Raw genomic sequence first — 7,104 nt, 5'->3', positions numbered from 1 at the left:
AGCCATAGCGGTTTCGGATCATGCCCCACATTGGGTGGACCTGGAAGTAGGAGAGGACAGGGAGCAGAGAACACTCTGGCGATTAGATGTGGGACTGATGGCGGATGAGTGAGTGTGTGCAAGAGTGAGGGGGTGTATTGAGAGATACCTGGAGGTCAATGACAACGGCGAGGTCCCTGTGGGAGTGGTCTGGGAAGCACTAAAAGCGGTGGTCAGAGGAGAGCTGATTTCTATTGGGGCCCACAAAAGGAAAACAGAGGCCAAGGAAAGGGATAGATTACTGGGGGAGATTTTAAGGATGGACAGGGAATTTGCAGAGACAACGGAGGAGGAGCTGTACAGGGAGAGGAGACGACTCCAGACCGAGTTTGACCTTCTGACCACCAGAAAGGCGGAGGTACTGTGGAGGAAGGCACAGGGGAGGAGGTATGAATATGGGGAAAAGGCTAGTCGCCTGTTGGCGCACCAACTGCGAAAGAGGGCAGCAGCGAGGGAGATAGGAGGAATTAGGGATGAAAGGGGAGACACCGTGCGAAGGGCAGGAAAGATAAATGAGGTGTTTAAGACCTTTTATGAAGAACTGTATAGGTCTCAGCCCCCAGAGGGAGAGGAGGGGATGCAGCAGTTCCTGGATCAGTTGAGGTTCCCGAAAGTGGAGGAGCAGGCGGTGGCAGGCCTGGGGGCGCCGATTGAAGTGGACGAGGTTATTAAGGAACTGGGAAGCATGCAAGCAAGGAAGGCCCCGGGGCCAGACGGGCTCCCGGTGGAATTCTACAGAAAATATGTGGACTTGTTGGCCCCGTTATTGGCGAGGACGTTCAATGAGGCCAGGGAAGGGGGGACAATACCCCCGACAATGTCGGAGGCGACGATATCGCTAATTTTGAAGAGGGACAAAGATCCGATGCAGTGTGGGTCCTATAGACCTATTTCACTATTGAACGTGGACGCCAAACTGCTAGCAAAGGTGCTGGCATCGAGGATAGAGGACTGTGTCCCAGGGGTGGTGCACGAAGACCAGACAGGGTTCGTAAAAGGGAGACAATTGAATGTTAACGTGCGACGGCTATTAGGGGTGATAATGATGCCCTCAGTGGAGGGGGAGGCAGAGATAGTGGCGGCAATGGACACAGAGAAGGCATTTGATAGGGTGGAGTGGGAGTATTTATGGGAAGTGTTAAGGAGGTTTGGGTTTGGGAACTGATTTATTCGCTGGGTTAGACTACTTTATGGGGCACCAACGGCAAGCGTAGTTACAGGTCAACATAGATCGGAGTATTTCCGATTATATAGGGGAACAAGACAGGGATGCCCGTTGTCTCCATTGTTGTTTGCGCTGGCAATTGAACCTCTGGCCATGGCGCTGAGAGACTCCAGGAAATGGAGAGGGGTGACTAGAGGGGGAGAAGAACACCGAGTCTCGTTATACGCGGATGACCTATTGCTATACGTGTCGGACCCAGCGGGGGGGATGATAGAGGTTATGCGAATCTTGAGGAGGTTCGGGGAATTTTCGGGGTATAGGTTAAACATGGGGAAGAGTGAATTATATGTGATACATCCAGGGGACCAGAGTAGAGAGATAGAAGGCTTACCACTAAGGAAAGTGGAAAGAAACTTCCGATACTTGGGGATTCAGATCGCTAGGAGCTGGGGAACCTTGCACAGACTTAATCTGACACGGCTGGTAGAACAAATGGAGGAGGACTTTAGGAGGTGGGACATGCAGCCTTTATCGCTGGCGGGCAGGGTGCAGGCAATTAAGATGATGGTCCTCCCGAGGTTCTTATTTGTATTTCAATGTCTCCCTAATTTAATCACCAGGACCTTTTTTAATAAAATAGATAGGAGCATTACGAGCTTTGTGTGGGCAGGGAAAGTTCCGAGAGTAAGGAGGGGGTTCCTGCAGCGCAGTAGGGACAGAGGAGGACTGGCACTACCGAACTTGGGAGATTATTATTGGGCCGCCAATGTGGCAATGATACGTAGATGGATGATGGAGGGTGAGGGAGCGGCGTGGAAAAGGCTGGAGAGAAGGTCCTGTAAAGGGACGAGTCTAGAGGCGCTGGTGACGGCGCCGCTACCGTTCTCACCGAAAAGGTACACCACGAACCCGGTGGTGGCGGCAACACTGAACATATGGGGACAGTGGAGGCGACAAAGAGGGGTGCGGGGAGCCCTGGTGGGGTCCCCTATCAGGAACAGCCATAGGTTCGCCCCAGGAAGAATGGATGGAGGATTTCAGAGCTGGTACCAGTTGGGAATTAGGAAGGTGGGAGATTTATTCATAGATGGGACTTTTGCGAGCTTGGGAGCACTGGAGGAAAAGTATAAGTTACCCCAGGGGAATTTCTTGAGATATATGCAGGTGAGGGCGTTTACTAGACAACAGGTGAGGGAATTTCCGCGGCTCCCGACACAGGGGATACAGGACAGGGTGCTTTCAGGGGTGTGGGTCGGAGAGGGCAAGGTGTCAGAGATTTATAGAGAGATGAGGGAAGAGGGGGAGGAGTCGGTGGGCGAACTAAAAAGAAAGTGGGAAGAAGAATTAGGGGAGGAGATAGAGGAGGGTATGTGGGCTGATGCCCTAAGCAGGGTAAATTCCTCTTCCTCATGCGTCAGGCTTAGCCTGATTCAATTTAAGGTGCTACATAGAGCACACATAACGGGGGCAAGATTGAGCAGGTTCTTTGGAGTGGAGGACAAATGTGGGAGGTGTGGCGGGAGCCCGGCAAACCATGCACATATGTTTTGGGCGTGCCCGGCACTGGAAGGATATTGGAAGGGAGTGACGGGAGTGATTTTGCAGGTGGTGAAGGCCCGGGTCAAACCAGGCTGGGGGTTAGCTCTATTTGGAGTTGCGGAAGAGCCGGGGGTGCAGGAGGCGAAAGAGGCCGATGTCGTGGCCTTTGCGTCCCTCGTAGCCCGGCGCAGGATCCTACTCATGTGGAAGGAGGCGAAACCCCCCGGACTGGAGGCCTGGGTAAACGATATGGCGGGGTTTATTAAACTGGAGCAGATAAAGTTTGCCCTGAGAGGATCGGCTCAAGGGTTCACCAGGCGGTGGCAGCCATTTCTCGACTACCTAGGGGAACGTTAGAGGGAAGACGGATGACCAACAGCAGCAACCCAGGGGGGGGGGGGGGGTTAAAAAAAGGATTCACGCGGAGGTGGCAACCGTTCATCGACTTCTTTGCGGGAAATTAATCGTCAGCAGATGGGGGGCGGGGTAGTTTTGATTAGAGTAGGGGGTCGATAAGGGTGGGACCTGTACGAGAGGTAAATGGCTTTTGCACTATGTTTATGGTTTCATGTATATTGTTTTATTTGTTGTTGTGACTATACCAAAAATATCTCAATAAAATGTTTATTAAAAAAAAAGAACTTGGGGGACGAGTTGCGGAGGGCGGTGGAGGTCAACAGAGGGCTCCGAGCAAAGCTTGAGGACTTGGAGAACCGCTCGAGGCGGCACAATCTAAGAATTGTGGGCTTGCCCGAAGGGACAGAGAGCCCAAGGCCAACAGAGTATTTCGCTAAGAAGTTGGCGTAGCTGATGGGGGAGGGTGAGAACCCCTCTCGGTACGAACTGGACCGAGCTCATCGGTCGTTAAGGCCGAAGCCCAAAGTGAATGAGCTGCCAAGAGCAGTAATCATCTGTTTTCATAAATACTGCATGAAGGAGAAGGTGTTAAGCTGGGTGAAGCAGAAGCGCGAGGTGCAGTGGGATGGTGCTGGAGTTCGGATCTACCAGGACTTAACGGTGGAGTTGGCAAAAAGACGAGCGCCGTTCAGGCGAGTGAAGGCGGCACTGTACAAGAAGTGGGTGCGATTTGGTATGGTATACCCAGCGAAGCTGAGGGTGAAGTATGGTGCCAAAGACTGGAACCTGGTGCAGGAACCAAGGTCGGACAGGTCACGGCCGCGCTCGCTGGTCCCATCAGGAGGGGCAAAGGCGTTACCTAGGCTAATAGCGGAAATGAGGAAGTTTCTGCACCTGAGGGAGCGGGAGTACTCGTTCTTCTCAGCAGTTCAGAAGATATATTCGTGGATCGACTTTTTTGTGGTGGGGAAGGCTTTGTTGGCTGGGGTTTGTCATAATATCCACTCATATATATGAGATGTAGGCAGGCAGTGATTGACACATAGGATGATCAGTAAGCATACAACACAGCACAGCCAATCACTAGATAGGACACTACCACTATAAAGCCAGAGGGCACTAGGTTTCCCGCTCTCTCGGGACCCAGCTACTGAGACAGTCAGAGCCCACGAGCTAGCAAGCACAAACACCATGCGGTAGCTAGTAAGTCTGGTCAGGCTACTACAAGGTCACTAGTCAGATCAGTAGTGTCGACCCACAGCTGAATATGTACAGCAGTTCATCTAGTTGAATAAAACATGTTGAATCTTCTCCTGTGTTAGACGTCTGTTTCTAACTTCCCTGCACCGAGTGCAGTCCACATCAAACCAACCTGCCTAACACATCAGGGTTAAGGGGTTGGAATACTCGGCAATTGCAGTGTGAGATCATGCTCCGCATTGGGTGGATATGGTGCTGGAGAAGGGGATAGCGCAGAGGCCGGGGTGGAAATTAGATGTGGGACTTTTGGGGCACCAAGTGTTCTGTGACAAAATTGAAAAAGTAATTAAGGAATATGTAGGTTTCAACTATATGGGTGAGGTGTCAAAGGCAGTCGTCTGGGAGGCTCTAAAGGCAGTGGTGAGGGGGGAGGTGATCCCGTTTAAGGCCAGGGTGGACAAAGAGAGGTTGGAGCGGCAGAGGTTGGAGGTAGATAGGAGTTATGCAGAGAATGGGGACCCAGAAAAGCTGGAAAAGAGGAAGGAACTACAGGCGAGCTTTGACCGACTATCTACCAGGAAGGCGGTGCGCCAACTGAGATGAGCAAGGGGTGCAGTTTACGAACATGGAGACAAGGCTGTTAGCAGGTCAGCTCCGGAGGGAAGCAGCAGCAAGGAAAATTGTGCAGGTGAGGGATAGGGCAGGGAAGCTGGTGGTGGCGCCGGATCTGATTAACAAGGTTTTGAGGAATTTTGAGAGAGGTTGTACAGGTCAGAGCCACCCGGGGGAGATCGTGAGATGCAGGAATTTCTAGATGGGTTGGAATACCCGAGATTAGGGGAGGGGGACAGGGCTACATTAGAAGGAGCGATAGTGGAGCAGGAGATAAAGGATGCAATTGGGAGGGTGCAGTCGGGGAAGGTGGCAGGGCCGGATGGGTTTCTGGTGGAGTGCCTCCCGAAGGTGATAAGTGAAGATCAGACGGGGATCGTGAGAGGGAGGCAGCTCTTTTCAAACATTAGAAGGTTATTGAACATCGTTATGGCACCGGCAGAGGGGAAGGAAACAGGTGGTTGTGGCATTGGACACTGAGAAAGCGTTTGACCGGGTAGAATGGGGGTACTTGATGGCAGTTCTGCAGCGGTTTGGGATTGGACCAAGATTTGTGAATTGGGTAAAGCTACTATATAAGCTGAGGGCGAGTGTCCGCACCAACAACATCAGCTCGAGATACTTTTCTCTCCACCGTGGGACGAGGCAGGGATGTCCCATGTCCCCCCTACTGTTTGCACTCGCGATTGAGCCGTTGGCCATCGCATTAAGAAGTTCGGGGGTATGGAAAGGAATAGTGCGGGGGCGGAGAGATAGAGCATAGGGTGTCCTTATATGCCGATGACTTGCTGTTATAGGTGTCGGAACCGAGTATGTCGATCGGGGGAATATTGGAATTGCTTGGAGTGTTTGGGTCTTTCTCGGGGTACAAGCTGAATCTAGGCAAGAGTGAGTATTTTGTGGTATCTCGGCCGGGTGTGGGGGCAGGGATGGGGGGGCTGCCATTCCGTAGGGCAGGGACTCACTTTAGGTACCTCGGGGTGCAGGTTGCCCGGGAGTGAGGGGGCTCCGCAGGCACAACATTTCTAGTTTGGTGGGGAGAGTGAAAGCTGATCAGGCAAGGTGGGATGGTCTCCCTCTGTCACTGGCAGGTTGGGTACAGGCGGTTAAAATGAACGTGTTGCCATGATTTCTGTTTATTTTTCAATGCCTGCCAATTTTCCTGCCAAAGGCTTTTTTCAGAGAGATGGAGGGAAGGATTACGTTGTTCATATGGGGAGGGAAGGTGGCCAGAATGAGAAAGGTGCTACTGCAAAGGGGAAGGCAGGCAGGGTCTTCCGAACCTGATGTATTACTACTGGGCGGTGAATGTGGAGAAGGTGCGGAGCTGGGTAAGAGGGGTTGATTCCCAGTGGGTCAGAATGGAGGAGAGTTTGTGCAGGGGGTCAGGATTGAAAGCGCTAGCAACAGCTCCGCTCCAGATAGCCCCGGGGAAGTACTCAGGGAGTCTGGCAATAATAGCTTCATTGAGAATTTGGAGGGAGTTTTGCCAACACTTCGGGTTGGGGACAGGGTCAAGGGAAATGCCGATTTGGGGTACCACAGATTTGAGCCAGGGAGGTGGGATGGAAATTTCCAGAAATGGGAAGAGAGGGGGATTAAGACGCTAAAAGATTTGTTTCTTAGGGGTCGGTTTGCAGGATTGAAGGAGCTGGAAGCGAAGTATGGGCTGGAGCAGGGGGAAATGTTTAGATACATGCTGGTTCGAGATTTTGCCAGAAAGGAGATACAGAGCTTCCCGGAGGAGCCAGCCTTCACATTGCTGGAGGAGGTGCTGATGACGGGGGGACTGGAGAAGGGGGTAGTGTCAGCAGTCTACGGAGCTATTTTGGAAGAGGAGAAGGCACCACTGGAAGGGATCAAAGCAAAGTGGGAGGAAGAGTTGGGAGAGGATATGGAGGGGGGGTTCTGGTGTGAGGTGCTCCGGAGAGTGAATGCCTCCACCTCATGCATGAGGTTGGGGCTGATACAGCTGAAGGTAGTATACAGAGCTCACCTCACAAGGGCAGGAATGAACCAATTCTTTGAAGGAGTAGAAGATGTGTGTGAACGTTGCGGGGGGGGGGGGGGGGGGGGGGGGGGGGGGGCTAATCACGTTCATATGTTTTGGTCCTGTCCAAAGCTAGAGGATTACTGGAAGGAGGTTTTTAGGGTAACTTCTAAAGTGGTGCACGTGAAACTGGACCCGGGAG

Source organism: Scyliorhinus torazame, chromosome 17, assembly GCF_047496885.1.
Source record: "Scyliorhinus torazame isolate Kashiwa2021f chromosome 17, sScyTor2.1, whole genome shotgun sequence".
NCBI lineage: Eukaryota > Metazoa > Chordata > Chondrichthyes > Carcharhiniformes > Scyliorhinidae > Scyliorhinus > Scyliorhinus torazame.
This window is presented reverse-complemented; position numbering follows the sequence as displayed.